Raw genomic sequence first — 24,239 nt, forward strand, 5'->3', positions numbered from 1 at the left:
AGCTGATAAGAAAATAGCCGTCATGTTCTCTTTTGGCTACAGCCGGTACAGCTTGTACTCTAACTGGTTTGCAGTCGGAGTCTTTGACAGGGAAACAAACTGTGATTATGATCTTTTTAAGAAGATGTATTACCGTCATGACACAGGGTTTGTCAGAGAAAAAAAAGCTGATGGTCGTGATCTGACATACACAGATGATGATGTTGTCGTTACATTGGGCATGACAAACTCCAGTGTTGCAACACTGAAAGTTGAACAAATCTAATTATTAAAATGAGAGGCTTAAATGAGAGGTTTTATTGTTCTTAGGGCAGATCTAGCAAAATGGCATGGTCACCCTTCATTAATATTATCTGGATTTACTCACCCTAAGGCTGATGATCAGGATATCAGATGGTTAAGGGCCCCAGGGCTTCCCTTTCTTCTACAGAAAATGATCCTTATAACATCTAGAGCAAAGATATGCCAGTAACACACAACACTGTTGTAAAAAGGACATCGGATTAAGGCTGCAGCTGTTTGAGATTGTGAACCAGCTTCACAGTACAGAAAACTCAAGTTAACCCTGAAGTTACCTGAATAAGCCAAAATCCTCTGGAGTTAAAACCTTTAGTACTTTAAAAATTAGCTTTGACATTGAATCATTAAAGATCAGCTAAAGCATGCACAACATGGTCACATAGACGGGATATATGAGTTGGATAACTGGTCAAATCAGACTGAACCTCTCCACCAAATATTTTTAAAATCCTTACTAAACTGTAAGGGTGTAGTGCAAGATTTTAGGCATTTAATAATCTGTTATTGTTTCTGCTGGAAATACTTTCTAAGAAATACTGATGTTATGTTTCCTGTGATAACTTTAAACAAACAAATGCTTCTTTGTTTGTTTGTTATTTTACCCTGAACATCAATGAAGAAATAAACCAGACTTTAATGAAACCCGTCTCTTTGCTTTATTCACTGACATTTCTTCCACTTTATTGATCTGGTTTCATTTTGTGAAAAATGTGTAATTCCTTCAACAATACAAATCTAATTTTGACACACATGTTCACAGTATTGCTATATAGAAAGAGCAGTCTTGGTCTTCCTTGGTCTCTTGTGTTCTGGGGGCCTGTAACAAGGCGGCCCTTAGCGGCTGGAAACACAGTGAGGTGAACCAAGACAAGTGTAGTGGAACAAAGTATTTATTTTCTATGCAGCTCTCCTTACAACAATTTGTCGAGCTTCTTCACAGCACAAAAAATCCACACTCTAATGACAACTGGCAGCCTTAAATACGTTCAGCTGTCACAGACTTAACCATTATTCCACTCTCAGGTAAGTTATTAAATCCCAACCTTCCACCACAGTATACAATATCAATAAGAATAAATAAATACACAAATACATTTCACATTTACATATTAATAAATATTTCACACTTTAATATTACACCAAACCCAATATTATAAAAACCCAAAAACCCAAGCACAAAAAGATTCACCACACTCTCTTTACCCATGGTCTCTCCCGGAACCTTTAAATGGTGTCTGGACCCCCGGGGAAACATTTGCCCAAACACCCTGAAGAGGACACAGGCAAGAAAGGTGAGTAATCATTATCTTACACTTATTTGCATTACTTTTATCCCTAGATTTCACACACACATTTGCATTTGTTTTCCTTACTGGTAAACCTTAATCACAATTTCAATCACCATTCTTTTCTCCTGACAGACAACCACCACATTCCTTGATGAGGAGCAGCTGTGCAGGATCTGAAATAAGGCTACCAACTGATTTTAAAATTCCCAATAAATAGTCAATAAATATTTAAAACTTCTTGTGTGCAAATGTTTTACTGTGCAAATCCATGCTTAAAGTGCAATGCTAAATAAAGTGCTTGATAAGGTGCTTTTAATAAAGTGAAAGGTGTGCTCTAAAGTGCTATACAGATAATATAATATAAATAAATGTAGTAAGGGAGTCCTCTTCCTTACATTTCCTCCTCCCTCTCTTAAGCGCGAAGTGCTTCAGTCCTCTGTCATCCTAGATAAACAGTCAGCAACCACATTTGACTTCCCAGGCCTATACTGGACCGTAAAGTCATAAGGCTGCAGAGACAGGTACCATCCTGCAATGCGGGCGTTCGCATCCCTCATGCGGTTCAACCACTGGAGAGCACGATGATCAGTCTCTAGAGTGAAGTGACGTCCCAGAAGATAATACCTCAAGGCCTCAATAGCCCATTTCATGGCCAAGCACTCTTTCTCCACCGTCGAATACCTCGTCTCCCTGTCGAGTAGTTTCCGACTCAGAAACACCACAGGCCTTCTTTCACCCTCCACCTCTTGCTGAAGGACAGCACCAAGGCCAACTCCTGAAGCATCAGTTTGCAAGATGAATGGTTTGTTGAAGTCTGGACTGTGTAGAACTGGATGTGTGCAAACTGCTCCCTTGAGGTCTCTGAATGCTTGCTCACAGTCTTCTGTCCAACGCACTTTGTTGGGGGCTGAGCCTTTTGTGAGGTCATTCAGTACAGTGGATCGCTCTGCAAAAGAAGGTATGAATTTCCTGTACCAGCCTACTAGACCCAGAAAACCTCTCACCTTCCTTTTTGTTGTTGGAACTGGGAAGGACTGAATTGCTTCAATCTTTCCAACCTGCGGCTTTATCTTCCCAGAGCCAACCACAAAGCCCAAGTACTCCACTTCTCTCTTAGCTATGGAGCACTTCTTGGGGTTAATAGTCAGTCCAGCCATTCTGATGGAGTGTAGCACCTTCTGTAGGTGAGTGACATGCTCTTCCCAGGACTGGCTGTACACCACCACGTCATCCAGATATGCTGCAGAGAATGCTGACACATCTCTCAGTACATGGTCCATTAATCGTTGGAATGTCGCTGGTGCACCTTGAAGCCCAAATGGCATGACTTTAAATTGGTACATACCAAAAGGAGTTTTGAAGGCTGTCAGCTCTTTCGCTTCTGGTGCCAAAGCCACTTGCCAGTATCCTTTACACAGATCGAGTGTTGTAATGTACTTTGCTGATCCAACTCTCTCCAGCAGGTCATCCACCCTGGGCATTGGGTAGGGATCAAACTTGGATACTGCATTCAAATATCTGAAATCAATACAGAATCTCAGGGTGTCATCTTTCTTTGGTACCAAAACAATCGGGCTGCACCACTCACTACTTGACACCTCAATGATTCCCAGGTCCAACATCAGTTTTATTTCTTTCTGCAGCACTGGCACCAACCGTTCTGGAATTCTGTAGCTCTTTTGTCGAACGGGTGCATCCTCCTTCACCCGTATCTTGTGCTGAACCAGTGATGTGAAGCCTGGTGTTTCTCGAAAGAGCTGTGGGTCCACGAGTGGTTTTATATCAGCCTGCTCAGTAGGAGACAAATGAGAAAGGTCAACTGAAGCACAAACTTGAATGTTAGTTGGAAAGAACTTCTCAGTCACCTCCTCATCCTGAACTGAACGCACCAGTAACTGATAAACCGGCTCTTGTCGGCTGTGGAATTCCTTCAACACGTTCATGTGAAATGTCTGATATTTTTTAACTCTTTCTGGCATATTCAGCTCGTAAGTGACTTTACTCACTTGTCTGACGATCTCGTATGGTCCATGCCATTTTGACAGCAGCTTGTTATCGCTGGTGGGAAGCAATAACAGTACTTTCTGACCTGGAAGGAAGACCCTATCCTTGGCCTTCTGATCATACCAAGTCTTTTGATGTTTTTGTGCAGCTTTCATGTTGTCTTGCATCAATGATGCCATTTTCTCCAATCTCTCTCTCATGTTAATTACGTATGCTGCAATGTTTTCACCCTCTGCTTTGGGGTCCTCCCAGCAGTCCTTAAGCAGATCCAGGGGGCCTCTCACTTGGCGACCGTACAAAAGTTCAAAAGGCGAGAAGCCAGTAGAAACCTGCGGGACCTCCCGGTAGGCGAACAGAAGGTATGGCAGCCATTGATCCCAGTCAGCACCTGTGTCAGAGACAAACTTGCGCAGCATACGTTTGAGAGTCTGGTTGTATCTCTCCACTAGCCCGTCCGTTTGGGGGTGATACGGGGTGGTCTTAAGTCCCTTTATTCCTAACAGCTTATAAACCTGCTGCAACAACTTGGATAGAAAGTTCGTTCCACAATCAGTCAGAATTTCTCTTGGTATGCCTACCCTAGAGAAAAGCTGCAGAAGACAATTAGCAATGTGACGAGCTTTAATTGATCTGAGTGGGAAGGCCTCAGGAAACCGTGTTGCATAGTCACATATGACTAATATGTAGCGATGACCTGTGGAACTCCTCTCTAAAGGGCCCACGATATCCATGCCTAGCCTCTCAAACGGTGTTTCAATAATTGGCAGTGGTTGCAACTGGGCTCGCGCTACTCCTTTGCCTGAGGTCAACTGACATTTTTCACAGGAACGGCAAAACTCAGAGACCTGGACATACATCCCTGGCCAAACAAAATGGCTGCTGATCCTATTCAGTGTTTTGTGAAAAGCCATATGACCTGCCCATGGAATTGAATGACCCAAATCCATAACTTTGTTCCTGAACTGTTGTGGGAGTGCCACAGCTTCGCACTTCCCCTTTCTCTGGTACAAGATGCCTCCTTTAATTAGGTAAACAGTGTCTGCAAGACAGCTTACCTGACCTTGACTAGCCCCCTCTACCTCTGTTACCTTCTCAAACCAGGGTTTTAGAGTAGGGTCGCTTCTTTGGATTGCACCTAAATCTGAGGGAACATCAAACTCAAGTTGGTTACTTGGCTTAGGAAACAATGCTGTACCTTTTTCCCCTGAGCCTTTGAACTTTTCTATTCTTTTCTGAGCCCTAGACTTCCTAATCTTCCCTGGCTCTGTTTCAAGAGACTCCTCAAAAAAGGGTAGCTCTTGCATCATTTCCTTTGCACTTTGTGCTCTTGTGACTACATGACAGGGTTTAAATGGCTCAACTGTCATATCTAGAGGAAGTGAGCTTCCAGATTCATTACCAAAGCCTTGAATGTCTTTCTCAGCACTCACTTGAGGGTCATAATCTGACTGATGTAATAGATCAAAAAGAGTGGGGATGTCATTACCAAGTATCACTGAATATGGCAAACTGGGGACCACAGCTACCACTAACAAGTAGGTTTGACCTCCCACTGTCAGGTAAACCTCAACAGTGGGGTACCTGTGTTCGTCTCCATGCACACAACTTATTGTAGCCCCAACCCCACTTAGCTTTTCTCCTGAAATTATGCTAGAGTGTAAAAGAGTCTGGAAGCACCCAGAGTCAAGCAAAGCTTCCTCTTTACACCCATTAATTAAAACAGGGACAGTACAAGCTTTCTTTTCTACCGGCTCTGTGACTGGTCTTGGAACTGCACACAAAAAAGATGGTTTTGACTTAAGGGCAGGGCAAAATTGTTGTGTATGGCCAAAGTTATGACAGTGATAACATTTAATATCCTGAACTGAAGACTTAAAGGATTTCTTCACATTGTGAGGTCTATGAGAAGGGAGCTGCCTAGAACTAGGAAAATTTCTAGCCTGTACTTGACCAGAACCCTGTTCACCCCCAATGGACTTACTTGGTTGGGCGTAGTGGGTCTCCCGGCTGAAGTAGGTGTTCTTGCTTCCTTTTCTGGCTGAAGTGAAAACCTCTGCGAGGCTAGCTGCTTCCTTTGCCGTCTTCGGGTCATGCTCACGTATCCAGATCTCCAGCTCTGGATTAACCATTCTCAAAAACTGCTCCAGAATTATCTGCTCAGATATTTCTTCTACAGTTGATTTTTCAGGTTTAATCCACCTCGAAAACAGGTCTTTCAGTCTTACATAGAGTTCACGTGGCGTCTCACCTGGTTCAACTTTCAGAGATCTGAAGCGGCGTCTGTAGGTGTCAGCAGTGATCTCATATTTTGCCAGAATTGCCTCTTTCACCTTATCATAATTCTCAGAGTCTGTTAAATCCATAAGAACGTAGGCTGTGCGGGCTTTACCTGTCAACAGGGGAACCAGACGAATAGCCCACTCATCTCTGTGCCATCGACACACGTTTGCCATTCTTTCAAACGTTGTCAGAAAATGTTCAATGTCATCTTCTGTTGACAGAGGAAAAAGTTTTGGTTCAATTAAAGACCTGGACCCACTGGCCACTGGAATGTCTTCACCATTGAATCCAAGTTCTTGTTCTTCAGATGTTGTAGGGGGCACTGGCGCCTCTGGTGGATCAGGCTTTTCAATTACAGCGTTAACTTGTTGCTGGATTTGTTGAAATTGATGCTGCATGCCTTTCCACCTTTGCTCCTGACGTGACAAATCCTTCTCCCACTTTTGGTCTCTGGCTGCTTGAGACCGCATAAGAGATTTCACCAACCCTGTCAGTTCCTCCAATTTGTCCTCAGGGCTTGTTGCTGCCATGGCCTGTAGCTCAGATGAAGCTCCAACTCCTTCATCAGGCTGCTCCTCTTGGCCTGGTTTTCTTCCACCTCTTGTCATCATCTTCTCACTGTGGCATGAGTGACACACTTCTGACACCACTTGTAACAAGGCGGCCCTTAGCGGCTGGAAACACAGTGAGGTGGACCAAGACAAGTGTAGTGGAACAAAGTATTTATTTTCTATGCAGCTCTCCTTACAACAATTTGTCGAGCTTCTTCACAGCCCAAAAAATCCACACTCTAATGACAACTGGCAGCCTTAAATACGTTCAGCTGTCACAGACTTAACCATTATTCCACTCTCAGGTAAGTTATTAAATCCCAACCTTCCACCACAGTATACAATATCAATAAGAATAAATAAATACACAAATACATTTCACATTTACATATTAATAAATATTTCACACTTTAATATTACACCAAACCCAATATTATAAAAACCCAAAAACCCAAGCACAAAAAGATTCACCACACTCTCTTTACCCATGGTCTCTCCCGGAACCTTTAAATGGTGTCTGGACCCCCAGGGAAACATTTGCCCAAACACCCTGAAGAGGACACAGGCAAGAAAGGTGAGTAATCATTATCTTACACTTATTTGCATTACTTTTATCCCTAGATTTCACACACACATTTGCATTTGTTTTCCTTACTGGTAAACCTTAATCACAATTTCAATCACCATTCTTTTCTCCTGACAGACAACCACCACATTCCTTGATGAGGAGCAGCTGTGCAGGATCTGAAATAAGGCTACCAACTGATTTTAAAATTCCCAATAAATAGTCAATAAATATTTAAACTTCTTGTGTGCAAATGTTTTACTGTGCAAATCCATGCTTAAAGTGCAACGCTAAATAAAGTGCTTGATAAGGTGCTTTTAATAAAGTGAAAGGTGTGCTCTAAAGTGCTATACAGATAATATAATATAAATAAATGTAGTAAGGGAGTCCTCTTCCTTACAGGGCCTCTGGATGGCTGGAGCCTTGATCTCCTCCATACCTGCTTCATGCGCTGGAGGACGGAGCTGTGGCCCCCCCACACCCTCTAGCAGATCATTACATGAAGGAACCTTTTAAAAACAAACGCGTTCATGCTCACAGGTGAACACACAGGTGATCACACACACAAACTACACCCTTTTTGGCTCCTACCTCAAAGCACACGGTGCTGTCGATCCTACGTGCTGCACAATAATGTTTAATATTTAGTATTTACTCTTATAGTCACGATGATGATGTTTATTATATTGCTCTCTTTTTTTTCTTGTTTTCTCTCTCTTTTTTCTTTCTCAACAGGTGATCCAGGTGATTGATATATATCTGTAACAACTTTTTTTCCACTAGGATTGTGAATCTTCATCAACAGTTTCCCACTTCTTGTGATATGGTCAATTGTTCTACCTGCACTTTTTTTCCTACTCAACTGTCATCCTCTCAATCCAAATTTGAACTTCCTACAATAATTCAGCTATGTTCCATGATCACTAAATTAAGATCATCATCGTGTATACTTGATCCACTGCCCACTAATCTTGTTAAACTTTTACTCCCCTCTCTTGGCTCATTGATCACTAATATCGTTATCAGACATCAGATTTCAAAGAGGAATAAATTTGGATACCATCGGCATAAAAGTAGAATGGGAGGGAGAGCCTTCAGTTTTCAGGCCCCTCTTCTGTGGAACCAGCTTCCAGTTTGGATTCGGGAGACAGACACTATCTCTACTTTTAAGATTAGGCTTCAAACTTTCCTTTTTGCTAAAGCATATAGTTAGGGCTGGACCAGGTGACCCTGAATCCTCCCTTAGTTATGCTGCAATAGACGTAGGCTGCCGGGGGATTCCCATGATGCATTGAGTTTTTCCTTTCCAGTCACCTTTCTCACTCACTATGTGTTAACAGACCTCTCTGTGTTGAATCATATCTGTTATTAACCTCTGTCTCTCTTCCACAGCATGTCTTTATCCTGTCTTCCTTCTCTCACCCCAACCAATCACAGCAGATGGCCCCGCCCCTCCCTGAGCCTGGTTCTGCTGGAGGTTTCTTCCTGTTAAAAGGGAGTTTTTCCTTCCCACTGTCGCCAAAGTGCTGCTCATAGGGGGTCATATGATTGTTGGGTTTTTCTCTGTATCTTTGAAGCGCCTTGAGGCGACTTTTGTTGTGATTTGGCGCTATATAAATAAAATTGAATTGAATTGAATTGAATGATCTTTATTGTTACCAAGGGATCTGACAGCATACAGAATGAAGCAGATGTTTCTTCCAGTGTAGTAAGTGGATGAATGTCTGCTGTGATGCTGTATGTGTTGGTAGGTTTGGCATACGAGAGTTTGTGGTCGTCAGCCCTGGAACCAACTGTGAGGCCGTCATCAGTGAGTCGAAATGCAACCTGCTTCTAAGCTCCATCTCCATCTCTCTGGCCAACAGTGGCTGGTAAGTTACGGTCATCGTGCATTAGTGCCTCCTGACGGTGTGATGTGTGTTCATGTTTGACTTTTAAGTGTGCAGCTGAAGGAGTGAGTTTGTCCTTTAAGTGAGCGTGTGGTGGATCCAGTGAGCGTCCTGAAGCTTGTGTTTTGATGCAAACCTTTGTTCTCCCTCTCGGTACCACTTTCACAAACTTGATCTTCACTTTCGCTGTTTTGCTGATGAACCCAGCGACATCGCTCCTGCAGACCTGGCTCCTCCCTCCTTCTTCCCTCACAGAATGTCTAACCAATTAAAATCCTGGTTTACCTCTGTCATGTCAAGGAATGTTATTTTACTGTCACTGTGTTATTATTCACATGTACGGTCACTATTTCATCATTACTTCATTAGTCTGCATCACTTATCATTATCATTATCAGGTTAACATCAATATTATCACGTATCATTTATCATTTAGTAAACCTGCCAGAGCACGCAGAAGAAGCACATTCTAGATGCAATACTATCATGCAGAGCATCAGCATTGTGGTAGGTCCGCAGTAAAGTCAGATAAGGACACTGAACTTTCGTTGGCCTGGACCTATAATAAATCACACTTTCACACTCGAGTACACAGTTGATATGTTCCCAAACACCGATGACGGGAAACATCTGGTTTCAAGTCTGGGAAAAGGTTGTTGTTGTTCTGATAAGGTGACTTCCAGGAATTGTTCTGACGTCATAAAGGCTATAAAGCTTTCTGTAAACGGGCAGAAAGAAGAAGACCAGCTTCCCGCACTGTATAATAAGTGTGTGTTTAATAAATCACTTTTTGGACACCCCCTAGGACTCTGTCTGCGCTTATTTTTCCTTCCCAAATCAAAAAGAACCTTACACCTCTAATTTTCTCCAGCTCAATGAGGATAAAACTGAAATCCTTCTTATTGACACCAAATCCAACCTTTTGAAGGCGAACCATTTCTCTCACCATCGATAACTCCACAGTTTTCTCTTCTCCTCAGGTTTAGAGCTTTGGTGTCATCCTAGACAGTTCACTCTCCTATAAATCTCCCATCAATAATCTCACCTGTTCTCCCTGTTTCCATCTACGTAACATTAACAGATTACGTCCTTCTCTCTCCACCCAGTCTACATCCATTCTTGTCCACAGTCTCGTTACCTCCCATATTGACTACTGCAACTCTCTTCTACATGGTCTCCCCCAAAAATCCCTCCATAAGCTTCATCTAGTTCAGAACTCTGCTGCTCGCATTATCACCAGAACCCCTCCTACATCACCTGTTCTTCAGGAACTTCACTGGCTCACAGTGAAATTCTGAATAGTATACAAACTTCTGCTCACCTTCAAAGCCCTTCATAACCTCGCTCCTCCTCACCTGTCTGACCTGTTCAGCACCACCTTTTCTGCCTGCTAACTTCGATCTTCTTCTATCCAGCTCTCTGTGCCTTCCTTCTGCCTCAGCACCATGTGAAGCAGAGCTTTCAGCTGCTCTGCCCCCAGGCTGTGGAGCTCTCTACCCCCAGTTATAAGAAACACTGGTTCTCCCCCAGTTTAAATCCCAACTCAAAACCCATCTGTTCAAATCTGCATGTTCACTGTGAACCTGTTTTATTTTATTTTATCTCTTACTTTTGTTTTTATTGTTCTTCATTGTGTCAGTGTTCTGTTATGTGTTTTTATCTATTGTACAGTGTCTTTAAAGGTGCTTTATAAATACAATTTATTATTATTATCATTATTATTATTATTATTATTATCATTATTATTATTATCATTATTATTATTATTATCATTATTATTATTATTATTCTGCTGGAAGAAGAGTTTTACTGCAGATTTAGATTTGCTTTTATTTTTATATTTTTACAAATGCAGTTTAATGAACACAATATTTTATATTATTTCACTTTCAATCTGAAAAATGTTAGAAATGCCTTCAAATGTACATGGTCTCGTCAGCTTAGCCGTTCACTGGATTCAAACCCCCAACCTTCTGATCCCGGGGCAGCCACTCTACCTACTGACCTCACACACGTTTACATCGTTGAACAAGTCTGTGCTACAGAGCACGCTGTATATACAGCGTATACCTGTTATCAGGTTGCACTCCCTTCATCGTGGAACTTCACCTGCCTGCCTCCCTGCCAGGTCCGTTTGCGTTTAGGTCAAAAATCCTTGCAACAGTACACATACAGAAGGTGAAAAGCTGGATTTATGCACACAGCGCTGCTGCTGTCTTCAGCAGGAGCAAATAGAAAATTGTACTGAGTAGTCAGTATAAGCTTTTAGTGATATAAGTTTACTGATGATAGAATACTGCATGATGACCTTTTTCTTGTTTAGAACTGATTGTTCTTTATGAAACGTGTTCGGATATTTGTATCTGAATCTTTCTACAGCGATAGTAAGAAGTTGAACAAGCTGTTCTGACCTTGCACACACACACACACACAATCACATACGCACATGCTCATGTCACTGAACAAATGTATTCATTTCTCTTGTATAAATAAAGAACGCAGACGGTGACAGAGCACAAGTCCGTGAGTGTCTCTTACGTGTAGGAGCGCTCTGTCACTTGTCCTCGCGAGTAAAGACAACTGCAGTGTTTGTGTTTTCTAACTCAAGTGTCTCAGCTGAAGAATTGCGGGGTGATTTAAAGAAATCCCCTGTCATTTAAATTGGTCCTTCGAGCTTAGCGATGGAAACAACAGACACGTTTCTGTGACTCCAATGAGGTCTGACCGCTGTATCTTGAAGTCGTGGGAAGCCAGCACCGAAGTCTGTTGACAGCCCTCTCCAGGTAGAGGTGAAAGACATGGGACGTGAAATTCGGGTCCAGGCCGGTGCTTTAATTCCACGACGCTGGGATTCAGCCAGACGACCTGACAACCAGCAAAAGACGACTGAGGGTGAGAAAACACTGTTTGGTCTTAACCCTTTAAGACCTACCATAGAACCAAGTCCGCCAGAGCTTATATTATATTTTTACATGTTGTGGAGCCATTTTTGGGAGCATTTCAAGTTGCTATACATCAATACAACCATTACAGCCTAAATTTTAATAATATGTATGAATTAAGTCCATAGTAATTACATAAATTGCAAAAAAGTGCAATAAACTACAAAAAAATTGAAAATCGTTTTTGTTTTTTTAACATATATTTCTAGTTAGAGAAATTTAAGAGGCTTATCCCTCAAAACTGTAATTACAAAAAAGTTGCACAAAGTAGTTTCCCACCACAGGAAATTTATTTTGAGTGCCTTCATGTGTGGGTTCCCTCCGGGTACTCCGGCTTCCTCCCACCGTCCAAAGACATGCAGCTTGTGGGGATAGGTTAATTGGATAATCCAAACTGTCACTAGGTGTGAATGTGCGAGTGAATGTGAGTGCGAATGATTGTCTGTCCCTGTGTGTTGGCCCTGTGACAGACTGGCGACCTATCCAGGGTGTACCCTGTCTCTCGCCCTATGACAGCTGGGATAGGCTCCAGCGCCCCCCGCGACCCTGAAAAGGATAAGCGGAAGCGAATGGATGGATGGATGGATGCCTTCATAGTTTTATTTTTGAAATACACCAATTTTTATACACTGCAGGAAAAACGAAAATAAATATTATAGTGCAAATTTGCAAAAAAGCAGCATATGCATCAAAGCATCCCAGAAACGACACAGAAAGTCATAAAGTCAAAGATAACTTTTAAAAACACCAGTATAGGCTCATTGAGGCCCGGGCAGTAAAAAAACTACATTTCTGCAAAATGACGTCACTTCCGGTTTCGGGCAGGTCATGGCGGACATGCGATAGTTCGCGCTGACGTCTAATCCAATGTAGGAAGTGTTATGAACAGCTGATCGGATCGGCAAAGCGTGTTTCTGGAATATTATGTTTTTGTTGCTGCAAGTGCTTTTTATGCAGTTTTTGCAAAGCTATATGTGGAAGGAAACTGTGACCGAGGACAAGCTGATGGCATAAGATGTAAGTACAACTCCTCCGGTTTCATATGCAAAAAAATTATTGCGCTAGCTCACGTGGTTGCAGAGCTACCGGGATTTAAAAATAGTTACGCAAAACAGAGCATGCCCGCTCTGACCAGTTTTAAAGGGTTAAACCGCCGGAAAGGTTTAGAAGAATGCGCAAAATAGGTTAGAAGTAGCCGGAATTACTTCGAGAAATGCGCAAAACAGGTGGAAGTAGCCGCAATTACTTCGTAATACGCGTAAAATAGGTTGAGTTCGCCGAAAGGAACTCTGTTTAGATTGGTTCTAGAGGTAGCCGTGAAATACCTCGTGACAAAATAGGTTTAAATTCGCCAAAAAGGAACTGTGTTTAGACTGGTTTTAGAAGTGGCCGTGAAATACTTCGTGACAAATTAGCTAACTCATGGAATGCTGTTATTTAAGGTGGGAAATCAAAATTTGGGAAACATAATAAAAACACACACACACAACCAGAGAAATGTATGAGAAAGGCACGTGTTAGAGAAATGCCTTGTTTGAGAAAAAAACGCACACACACGCAATCAGTGGATCTGCGTTCGACTACTCCGCCTAGGTTGCACTGTCGAGCGCAGATCCACTGAGCGCAGCGCAAGCTAGCAAGACAGAAGCTAAGCTCGTTGCAACATGACAACTGCCTCAACGCAACCCGAAACCTCCCCCACCCTCATTCGGATCTGGCGTTTGGAACTATCTTGACCCTGAAGGTAAGCGCGTCATGGACTAAAGTAAAACAGTATGTCAGATGTGCCACGCAATGCTCAATTACATTGGTGGGAACTATTGCGTTAGCGCAGTTAGCTCATTAACGTGTTAGCCGTCCAGCCCCACGCACGGGGCGATCCACGGTAGCTCGTTAACGGAGATTTGCCGCGTTATGGCGTTAACCTCATTTCAACGATATTAACGCTGACAGCACTAGTGGAAACACAACGAATATGACTGCACATTTACTCCGACATCATCCTCGTGCAAAGACAAGTGGAAGCAAACAAAAACAACAAGCAGCATGCTACAAACTTTACCCGAGTCATTTAGACAGCCGTTAGCACATGATTCTCCTTATGGGGACCTGATATGTTTAATATGCTGCTGAGAATATAGCCCAGAAGAAGCGTATAGTAGAGCTTTTATTTTGGAAAGAGACATTTCTCTGTAATAAACTCTCTTTTCCAAAGATGAGGGATTTCTCCATCAGATAGATTTATTTTTTTATTACTTTAAACATTAACATTAAATTTAAAAACTGTATTTTTGAGTTAAAATATATATTTATAATTTTAATAAATGACAAATTAAAAAGCCATGAACATTTTTTTGTATCGAAAAAATATCGAACCGTGACACCAAAGTATCGAACCGAACCGTGAATTTTGTGTATCGTTGCACCCCTAATGTTTAGTATACACATTCAGTAATATGCATACACTCTTATAGTGTACATATATTTATTCATATAACTCTCAGATTTAGCCATTCTTATATTTTGCTTGTTCTTAGGGTATTGCATTTTTGCACACCTCTGTTGCTTGTGAAGCCTGCACACAAGAAGTTCACTCACATGTACCGTACCAGTGTACCTGCACATGTGATGTGACAATAAAAGTGATTTGATTTGATTTATATTTAAAAATTTAAGGTAATGATTTGGGTTAATATGAATGCTTTAACAATGTCAACGTGTGTCATAAAGTACTGAATGCAAATCTTGCACAGTTCCTCCTTATTTTAAGTAAGAAATTGGAATTGAATTACCATTGTCACTATTCAAAGGAGCTTGCAAAGAAAAGCGTCTGGACTTCTTTAAGTTACTTGAAGACGTTTCACCTCTCATCCGAGGGGCTTCTTCAGTTCTAAGGTCAAATGGTGGAGAGTCCCAGATATAACCCTAGTGGGAGTGTCCCCCCACAGAGGGACAAAAGGACCCCCTGATGATCCTCTAATCGCCTGAGCCAAGGTGTGGAACTGGGTGTGGGTCCCAATCAGCCAGAGTTTCGGGTGATTTCATTGTGAAACCTGGCCCCACCTTATCATGCGAATTCCTGAGGTCAGATGGCCCAGGGTGTGAGTGGGCCTTAAGGCGTCTGGGAAGGGATCTCCCTCTGTGGGGGGACACTCCCACTAGGGTTATATCTGGGACTCTCCACCATTTGACCTTAGAACTGAAGAAGCCCCTCGGATGAGAGGTGAAACGTCTTCAAGTAACTTAAAGAAGTCCAGACGCTTTTCTTTGCAAGCTCCTTTGACTACGATGACCTGGATGACTGAGAACCTTCACAGACACATTGTCACTATTGTTTAAAGTGCAAAATCTCGAGCATATTATGTGTACGTCAGCAGTATATTAAATCCTATATGCTATTTATGTGTATGCTGAAGTATGGAAGAGGATCTGCTCTATGATGATCGTCTGGGATCATGTGACACGTGTCCAAATCAGAGGCCACGTATATTTATAGCTGACATTGGTGGCTATGAGTTCAAGGCCACTCTCAATGCCACTCACATCTCACAGGAGACTGGTGTTACCAATATAAACCATCTCCATAATGAGATTTTGGGGCTGCATGCCTTTCATCTATAATCAAGTTTGATAAATATGCTCGTCTTGTAAGAGTCACATGACTGATGGGTTTTTACTTTCATTTTCCTCGTATTACGACATATCAGATTTGATCTTCTTTTTGTTTGTTGTCAGTCAGTTATTTTTCATACACACACACACAAACACACACACACACATATATAGTTAGATTTTTTCCAGATTATTCTTGATTTCAGTTGTACTAAAATTGTCAAATACATGTAACCATTTTTGTTTGCCTTCTCGAACAAATAAAAAGCATGGTGACGCTAAATAAGAAAAAAGTAAATCTGCTAACACAACAAGAAACTTTCACATTATAATATTTGTTCAACAAATTAAGAATATTGTACTTCATGTCAAGTGCGTTCGTCTGGATATGTACAGAAAAACAAAATTAGAAATTTCTGGGGAAAATATTTTTAAATTCAGCACTTGGTCATTTTAAAATTAGTCTGAATAAAGTTATATACACTCAAATTTATAATGTGATGAGCATGACAAGTTTTGGTTGTAATGAATTACAAGAAGTACTCAGATTACATTTTTACACTTTTCATGGCAGCTGCCTTACTCACACGGGGTCACTACAGCAGGTGGCTGATGTTTGCTTTTGGTTTCCATCAGATGCTTTTCCTGAGGAATTTGTGTCTCCATTGTAAAATATTACACTATGAATCCACTATGAGTAACAGAAGTTCATTGATTTGCAAATCAAGCAAAGGCTTTGATAATGTTTTCAATCTTAATTACTCCTAAATGTTTTAAAAATCATTGCCACAAACTCAAAAGAACTAAATAAAGATACATGTGCTGTTTTACTGCAACTCATTTTCAGATAGCTGACACTAATAAAGGATGTTGTGTCGCTGTGTGTATCTGCATCTCAGCTGCATTATTTTTGATTATAAAGAATATATTTTAGTGAGTGACAATAATTGTCTCCCAGTTATCATTGGAAGAAGCATATGTAGCTCTACAACACTGGTGGTGAGTCACATTGATGAGGAGGAAGCGTCATGGCTCCAAACTAGCAGCAAACTAGCTTTTAGTTCAGCTAAAGCTAGTCAGAGCTGATACTGTTGATAGCAGCAAAGTAACAGAGCACAAATTACATGCAGAGGTAGATGTTCATTAGGCTACATGTTGACAGTAACATAACACTAAGATGTCACAGTATAATGTGTCCATTCAAAAATCCTGGCTTTCCCAAAAAGCATATAAATCAATCAAATTCCACTCAAGGGATCTAAGGAATCCAACAGTAAATGCTTTAGAGAATCAAGTGTATTTTCTCCCGATGGCGATAGTGCTCTCCCAGTATAAATTCCCACTGAAGACGAGAATACGCACTCGATATCACAGATAAAACATTAAAAGCTAATTACGACACACACATAGAGGAGACAGGGATGGGCGTGACATACAGGTGCAAAACCACCATGTATGATCTTCTGTCATTATTTGACTCATTTTAAAGATTGTATCCAAATAATCAAGCATGTGAATAAAAGAGAGAGAGGTCAGTGCATAGGACTAAGTACTATGTACAGCTTCTTATTAATGGCAAAAAAGTGAAATTGATCTGAAAATCTAGAATTATCCTTTCAAGTGAATCTATTAATCTTATTAATCATTAATCACTCTCATTGCTACATTCATCTGGACTTTTGCCTGACAGTTCAAGCTTCACCTGTTTAGTCTCATACTGAGTCTTGATGCAGGTACTGGACTCAGCTTCAGCTCCTCTCTCTTTATGGCTGCTCTCTGTTTATACCAAATTTATTGTCTGATTGACTTTGTGACTCTGGATTTGACTTTAAATCAGTGCAGAAGAAACGTGTCACTCAGTGCCAGCAGGAGTGAAATCTGCTGATGCGAATCAAGAGGTACAAGGTTTTGTGTCAGAACCATGATGGAGCCTGGAGTGACTGGAGCCTTCCTTTGGACTTCCCCCAGCTGTTACACATCATTTTAATGTTTATATGGTTAAATATTATCTGTAATCTTGGAGTCATTTTTGACCAGGATATGTGCTTCAAAGTGCACATTGAACAAATACGTAGGACAGCTTTCTTACATTTGTGTAATATCTCTAAAATTAGAAACATCCTGCCTCAGAGTGATGCTGAAAAGCTTGTTTTTGCAATTATTACTTAAAGCTTCAGTTACTTCTCTTGTAATTTATTATTATCAGCTTGGCTTAAAAACTGTCTGATGATCCATTCACAAAGAATAAATCACATGTTCTAAATCCTGCTCCATTATATATACATCATATCCTGTCACCTGTCAATCTGTAAATTAAGACGACTCCACTTTTACCTGATTATCATGGAATGTAATCAGATTTACATTTGCAACCCCTGACCTACGTGCTTGAATTACACCCACGCCATCTCAAAGCTGAACGTAGCTACGGTAACATCATCAGCTGGTTTCTGACGTCTCATTTTGAAGCCTCGAGATTTTCACCATCACTTGTTTCAACCAACCGGATGAACGTAAATACAGCGTTAACGTCAAAGTGCTGCGGTTTAAATGGTATAGATCGGGGTAACCGTGGTTCAGGGGGTTGGGAAGCTCATCTTGTAACCGGAAGGTTGCCGGTTTGATCCCCCCTCTGTCTGTCTTTGTCGTTGTGTCCTTGGGCACATGACTCACCTACCGGTGATAAGGGGCCGATGGTGCGATATGGCAGCCTCGCTTCTGTCAGTCTGCCCCAGGGCAGCCACAGCTGCACAAGATATTGGAAAAACACTGAAGGACACTGCAAGAAACTTTAAGCATTTTTCTCGGGCCTATTTTTGTGCGCGGGAGACTGTGAAACGAAGGAGGAGTTGCTGTCTTTGCAAGCCATGCACGGCACTACTAAAGGTGAGGATTTGTTTGAACAAGTTGCTGTGGCCATGAACAAATTTGAAAGGTCGAGCGGGCTCGCCATTGATGGAGCACCCGCAATGGTTAGCACGCAGAAAGGATTGACTGCATTCGTCAAAAACAAACGAGGCGTCTGAGTGTGGATGCAAGTGATTTAGTTGTATGCCACTGCATCATACATCAAAGAGCACATTCCCTGAAGCTTGACACTGTGGTGCAAACTGCCGTGTCCACCACAAACAAAAGCAGAGGGCTGAACAACCGTTACTCAGCGAGCTCGAGTCAGAGTACAGCCATCTGGTTTATCACTGTGAAGTGCGATGGCTGAGCTGTGCAAACATGCTTGCACAGTTTTATACTGTGGCAGAGGTGTGGTCCCTGGCTGCAGGGGAGGGGTGGAGCGGTGAGCTCAGGGGGGTGGCATCTGTTCCCTGATTGGATAGTTAAATTTGTGATTGACATGACATTGACCAATCAGATGAAAGGAAGAAAAATAGTGTCAAAATTCATACTTGTAACTTGAAACTTGAGTGCAGAGTTTCACACGTATTTTTTAAGTCCACACATATGGGATCAGAACGATGCCACCTTGAAAGGAAACTGAAAAAAATATTGTAACTGAAATAAATGTACTGAAAAATCTTGTATTGAAACTGGAAAAAGGAAAAGTACGAGCTGTCACGGAGCAGAAACGGGAGCTGGAAGCATGTAAATATAATAATAACCACTGCAGCCAAGAAGAGAGCCTGTAAGGTTTTACTTTACATGTAAAGTCAATGGGAAAAGCGCGATGACACGCGATTGCGTGTCACGCAAAAATTTGGAAGCAGATTTGCGTCGTGAAAACGCATGTCAGTGTACCCCATCTGGCACGTTTGACTCGCGAATAAAACCACGCGCGTCAGTTTTTGTGTTGCATTTTGTGCATACGCGTGTTTCGCGTCTACTGCTTGAGTTGGAAAAATATGAACTCCAGTGTCAAATCGCGCCGCGACAACCAATCAGGAGCCTGGTGACGTGGCTGTGACCTAGGTCAAAGGGGCAGATCCAGCCAAAGCCCTTCATTCTTCATTCAGTATGGAGGAAAAGCTCATCACTGCCGTGGACCCTAGCAATCAGCAGTTTTCTGATGAGGCAGCAGCTCTCCAGGGCAGAAACAATGTTGTTATTTTTCTCCTCCTTCTCCCTGAGGCTCTTCCACTCCAAGCTGGGTCCTTTTTATTCCTGTCTCTCTGTAAATAGTTACATTTTATATATTTATGTTTAATGTTTTTGTTACTGAATTTATATATTTTTTACAATAAACATTTGTAATGACTAATGTCTCAGTTCTACTACACAGCAAATATTATACTAATGACAAAACATACTAATACAGTGGGATGTAAAAGTTTGGGCAACCTTGTGAAAAGTCATCATTTTCCTGTACAAATCGTTGGTTGTTACAATAAAAATTGTCAGTTAAATATATCATACAGGAGACACACACAGTGATATTTGAGAAGTGAAATGCAGTTCACTGGATTTACAGAAAGTGTGCAATAACTGTTTAAATCAAGCAGGTGCATAAATTGGCAACACAAAAAAAGAGAAATGAAATGAATATTTAGTGTATATCAATGTGTGTGTCTCCTATATGATATATGCAAGTGACATTTTTTACTGTTACAGCGATTCATACAGGAAAATAATGACTATTAATAAGGTTGCCCAAACGTTTGCACCACACTGTATACAGGAACATAGTTAAGACAAGTTACTTAAGAGAGTAAAGAGAGGTTAGTTTATTTTGGAGTAGAGCTCCATTTATTAAGAAAAATTTAAAAAGACAGGAACGCTCTTTAGAGGTTTGTGGGTGGCTCTTTAAAGAGCCGTTGTGGGGAAGTCACTCGGACTTCAAACAGGCTACTCCTTTGGTTGCCAAGACACAGCTCCCTCCGCCGAGAAGTGGGCCATGAACTTCTCCCTCACCAGGACAGCCTCTCTGGAGGAGTTGTTTGCTGCTACACGACCCAGGCCTTGCAACGGCTCCACCACAGCAGGTGCCACACCCCTCACAGCAGGTGCCACACCCCTCACAGCAGGTGCTCCTCTCTCGTCCAAACAGCGCAGAAAATTGTGGAGAACACACGATGCCTTCACGCACTTCTCTGCAATTTCAGGACGGAGCTCCATGGAGCGCAGATACAACCTCCACTGTGAGGGAGAGAGGGAAGTTCCAGCACTCCTGGAATCCCTCTGCGATGGACCGCCAGTCTGCAGTTGAAGGCACAGCCATGAAATCATCCACTAGACAGTCCCAGATGGCCGTCGCTACCTGGGGGGTGATCTGGCTCACCGTGGACACACCGACTCGAAAACTGAATGCGATGGTCCTGAAGGAGTCCCCGGTGACAAGGAACCTTGTCACAAAGGCGCGAAATGGCAACCTCGCTTCTGTCAGTCTGCCCCAGGGCAGCTGTGGTTACAACTGCAGCTGCCTCCACCAATGTGTGAATGTGAGAGTGAATGAATAGTGGAATTGTAAAGCGCTTTGGGTGCCTTGAAAAGCGCTATAGAAATGTAATCCATTAAAACACGCTGCTGTTTGCACATATTTAATAATCAGCTCTGCACAGGAGCAGAAGCAGAGTCCAGCCTGTTGCTCTTACAGTATAATACTCATATAAAAGTACAGTAACCGTGGTTAGTCAGTGAGCAGCCTGGTGCGTTTCTCCTGATTTCTTTAGTCAGGGTAAATTCATTCACCTGCACGGGTTAGCTAAACTTTACAAAACAAGTTTCCCCTACAGCCGAGAGCTCACCTAAGGACCTAAGTTATGGATTAGCTTACAAACACATTTAACTTACCGAAAATATTACGGTGGGGCCTCAGGTCCTCCTTGGTAGTCCAATTTACTGAAGAACACCTCAGGCTGTCACTTTGAAATAGCCGGTAATGTAAACGCTGGACCTCTCAGCATCTGCCATTCCTGAACAGACACGTGCAAGTTTGTCCGTGACCGCAGCCGCGTTGTACATTTATTTCAGTTACAATATTTTTTTCGGTTTCATTTCAAGGCGGCATCGTTCTGATCCCATACACACACAAATCTTTTTTACGCACACACAAATCCTGATTTACAAGTACAACATATTTATGACCACAATTTGAGCCCATATACTCTCTCTACCACAGCTGTCTTTGAACTTGCCTGGGCCAGGTCTGAGTCAGCTTTGCTACTCCAGCCAGGTCACATGACACAGGGGTGTGGTCTGATGTCAGCAGGCAGGTCAGTGGAGCCCTCTGGTGATGGATTTATGCCAGTGAAACAGGAGGAGGCCTGAGAACAGACAGCAGGCTTAACTAGCAGGACAAAGTAGCATGTAGTACTTAAAGGAGTCATCACAGCCAATCAGCTCTCAGGAAAATGGAACATCACATAAATATTTCTCTTCTTTGATTTTCATCAATGTATTTCCTTTGATAGATTTTCTGTCAATACTTCTGCTTGATTAGAAGCTCATAGTTCCTGTCACTCTACAATAAAACAATGTAAAGGCTGCCCTCTCTGCCCTCCCACTAGCAGACCTAACTGACACAAGTAAACTGTGCTACGATGCCCTACATGGACTGAGGTTCTTGGCCACATACATATAGATTTGTGTGGCTGTAGAAATCCTGCCATGAAGCTCCCAGCGCACATTTTTGATGCTTCTGTCTGTGGCAGAGGAGGTTTGGAGCTCTGCAGAGCCTTGGTGGCTTTTACTGACTATACACCCCTACCCAGTTATTATGAACTAACAGCACAACGGTTTGTGCTTTTTTCTATAATACACATGTATGATTTAGATTTGTACTTATGTGGCAGCTGTTCACTGACCTGACAAAGTTATTTTCCATGAAAACTAAAAGTGGTAAAATTCTCAGAAAATTAATGAGACGTGTAATTTGACATGTTGTTGTTTTGTGTGTTCGTCTGTGTGAAGTTTTGATGTGTATCTGAAAAACACAATTTTGAAAACACTGGGAAAAGACCTCAAGACATGTTTTCCTTTACTTTCTATGAAACAAAAATTCCCACCAAGGCTTTTCAGTGTGAAATTCAGTGTATAGAAAATACCTGTGCCAGGTTGTCTCCATCTAGTGGTGAACATGGCCTCACCACTACATCAGGTGAGCTTTTCACTGTGCACAGTGACACAAAAGTCATTTAACAATTTAAAAAAAAGCAATGTTACAGATTCAGTAAGAACTGAAGTTTATCATAATCCTTCAAGTTTCACTCAGTAACAGCAGCTTTTTAATATTATTGACTATATTTTAGAGTCACATTTATATGAAATGTCAAACAATCACAGAGTGACACTGAACTAAACAATCAATGCAATGTGAGTTGTTCTTGTTTGTTCTTTATATTGGATTTATTGTAAGCAGCGGGAGTAAAAGCTAAAGAAGAAATAGTAAAGATATGAATGAATCTCTGCTCTTACAGCTTTTATTGTGCCGTGATGTCTCCTTTGAAACTGTCCTCTTGCTCGTCTTTTGGATGCTCTCCTCTTCTTCACCTTTCCTGTTCCTTTCACCAAACTGCTGCACTCTTGTTCTCTGCTGTCGCCTCCTGTTCTGGTTATAATTAGAATGCAGTCAGCATGTGCCAAACAAACTCCCCCAAATCTATCATGTTTGATATGATGATGACGTTTTTAACATCTTATTTATGCACTTGTTGGGTGGGAAAGAGTAAACAAAGATGGGGCATAGAAGCAGAACTGAGCCCTACGTGTGGAGGGACAGTAACTGCGTGTGTATATGTGAGCATTTAAACACTGCAGAGAGTCAAATTAACAGTAACATAGCGCACAATAATAATAATAATAATGGATTGCATTTATATAGCGCTTTTCAAGGCACCCAAAGCGCTTTACAATGCCACTATTCATTCACTCTCACATTCACACAGTTCATTCATACAGTTGTAGCAGCTGTACGGCTGCCCTGGGGCAGACTGACGGAAGCGAGGCTGCCATATCGCGCCATCAGCCGCTCTGGCCAACACCAGTAGGCGGGAGGGTGAAGTGTCTTGCCCAAGGACACAACGACCAGGACAGAGAGCCCGGGGATCGATCCGCTTCCCAACCCCCTGAGCCACGGTCGCCCACAATGTGACAACAAACGTATAAAACACAAATTCTTACCTAGCAGGAGAATAAATAATGAGTATTTTAAGGCTACTCCGTGTACAGATGTCACTGCTGGCTCACATAAGCTAGCACATAAGACCCGCCACAGTTTACGCCCCAGTCGCGAAAGAGTCGTAAATCAGCGGCATTGTAAAACTTAAAATGACTCCAGGGCATGTTATAAGAAAACACCCAATAGATGGACTGGAAATTAAACGGTATCAAACGACTAAATGAACACAGGGTTACAATTACATGCTCACATCGTCACATCGAGAGTTTATTCATTAATCATCAGAGTTCAACAATGTTACATCCAGTTGAAAACAGCTTCACTAACGCCAGCAAAACAGGCTAACAGTATATAACAGCACAAAAACAGCCGTGCTTATCGACAGCTCGACATATCCTCAACAACTCACCTCAGTATGGCTGCCATCGGTCACCTTTTTACCCCGTTTTACAACCTCTTCCAGAAATTGAACGCACTATACACATATGCAGTATATTTATTTTACTTGGTTTTAGAGTTGGAGTATTTATATATTGATCTGAAATATTTTGCTGCTGAGCAGCAGAGCTCCAAAGCGTCCCCCTGTAACCATGGTTACGCAGATGCGTTCCGATTGGCACGTCACAGAAGAGAACCTGTTTCAAACGGATACCTGGATCAACCTGGAATCAGTTTGAAAAGTGCCAACTTTTATTGGCACTTTTCTGCTGAGATCCGGAGCTCGAGGCCCTGGCACCCCGGG

The 24,239-nt window shown here is 42.0% G+C and overlaps 1 long non-coding RNA gene across 6 annotated transcripts; it reads right to left on the bottom strand.

The window, feature by feature from the left end:
• Positions 1-15,028: 15,028 nt before the first annotated feature.
• LOC146490370 (uncharacterized) lies at positions 15,029-24,155 on the bottom strand. 6 transcript variants are annotated; one of them, XR_014872786.1, is made up of 5 exons: positions 23,907-24,155; positions 22,795-22,922; positions 22,425-22,489; positions 21,516-21,644; positions 15,029-21,284 (listed from the first exon to the last, which is right to left on the bottom strand). It is a non-coding gene; the product is annotated as an uncharacterized LOC146490370 (long non-coding RNA). The 6 variants fall into 6 exon arrangements; XR_014872785.1 differs by having other exon boundaries at positions 15,029-21,293; XR_014872789.1 differs by lacking the exon at positions 22,425-22,489 and having other exon boundaries at positions 15,029-21,293; positions 22,795-22,927; positions 23,907-24,104.
• Positions 24,156-24,239: the final 84 nt, after the last annotated feature.

The sequence above is a fragment of the Neolamprologus multifasciatus genome, unplaced genomic scaffold (genome assembly GCF_963576455.1).
Source record: "Neolamprologus multifasciatus unplaced genomic scaffold, fNeoMul1.2 scaffold_10, whole genome shotgun sequence".
NCBI classification, from domain to species: Eukaryota; Metazoa; Chordata; class Actinopteri; order Cichliformes; family Cichlidae; genus Neolamprologus; species Neolamprologus multifasciatus.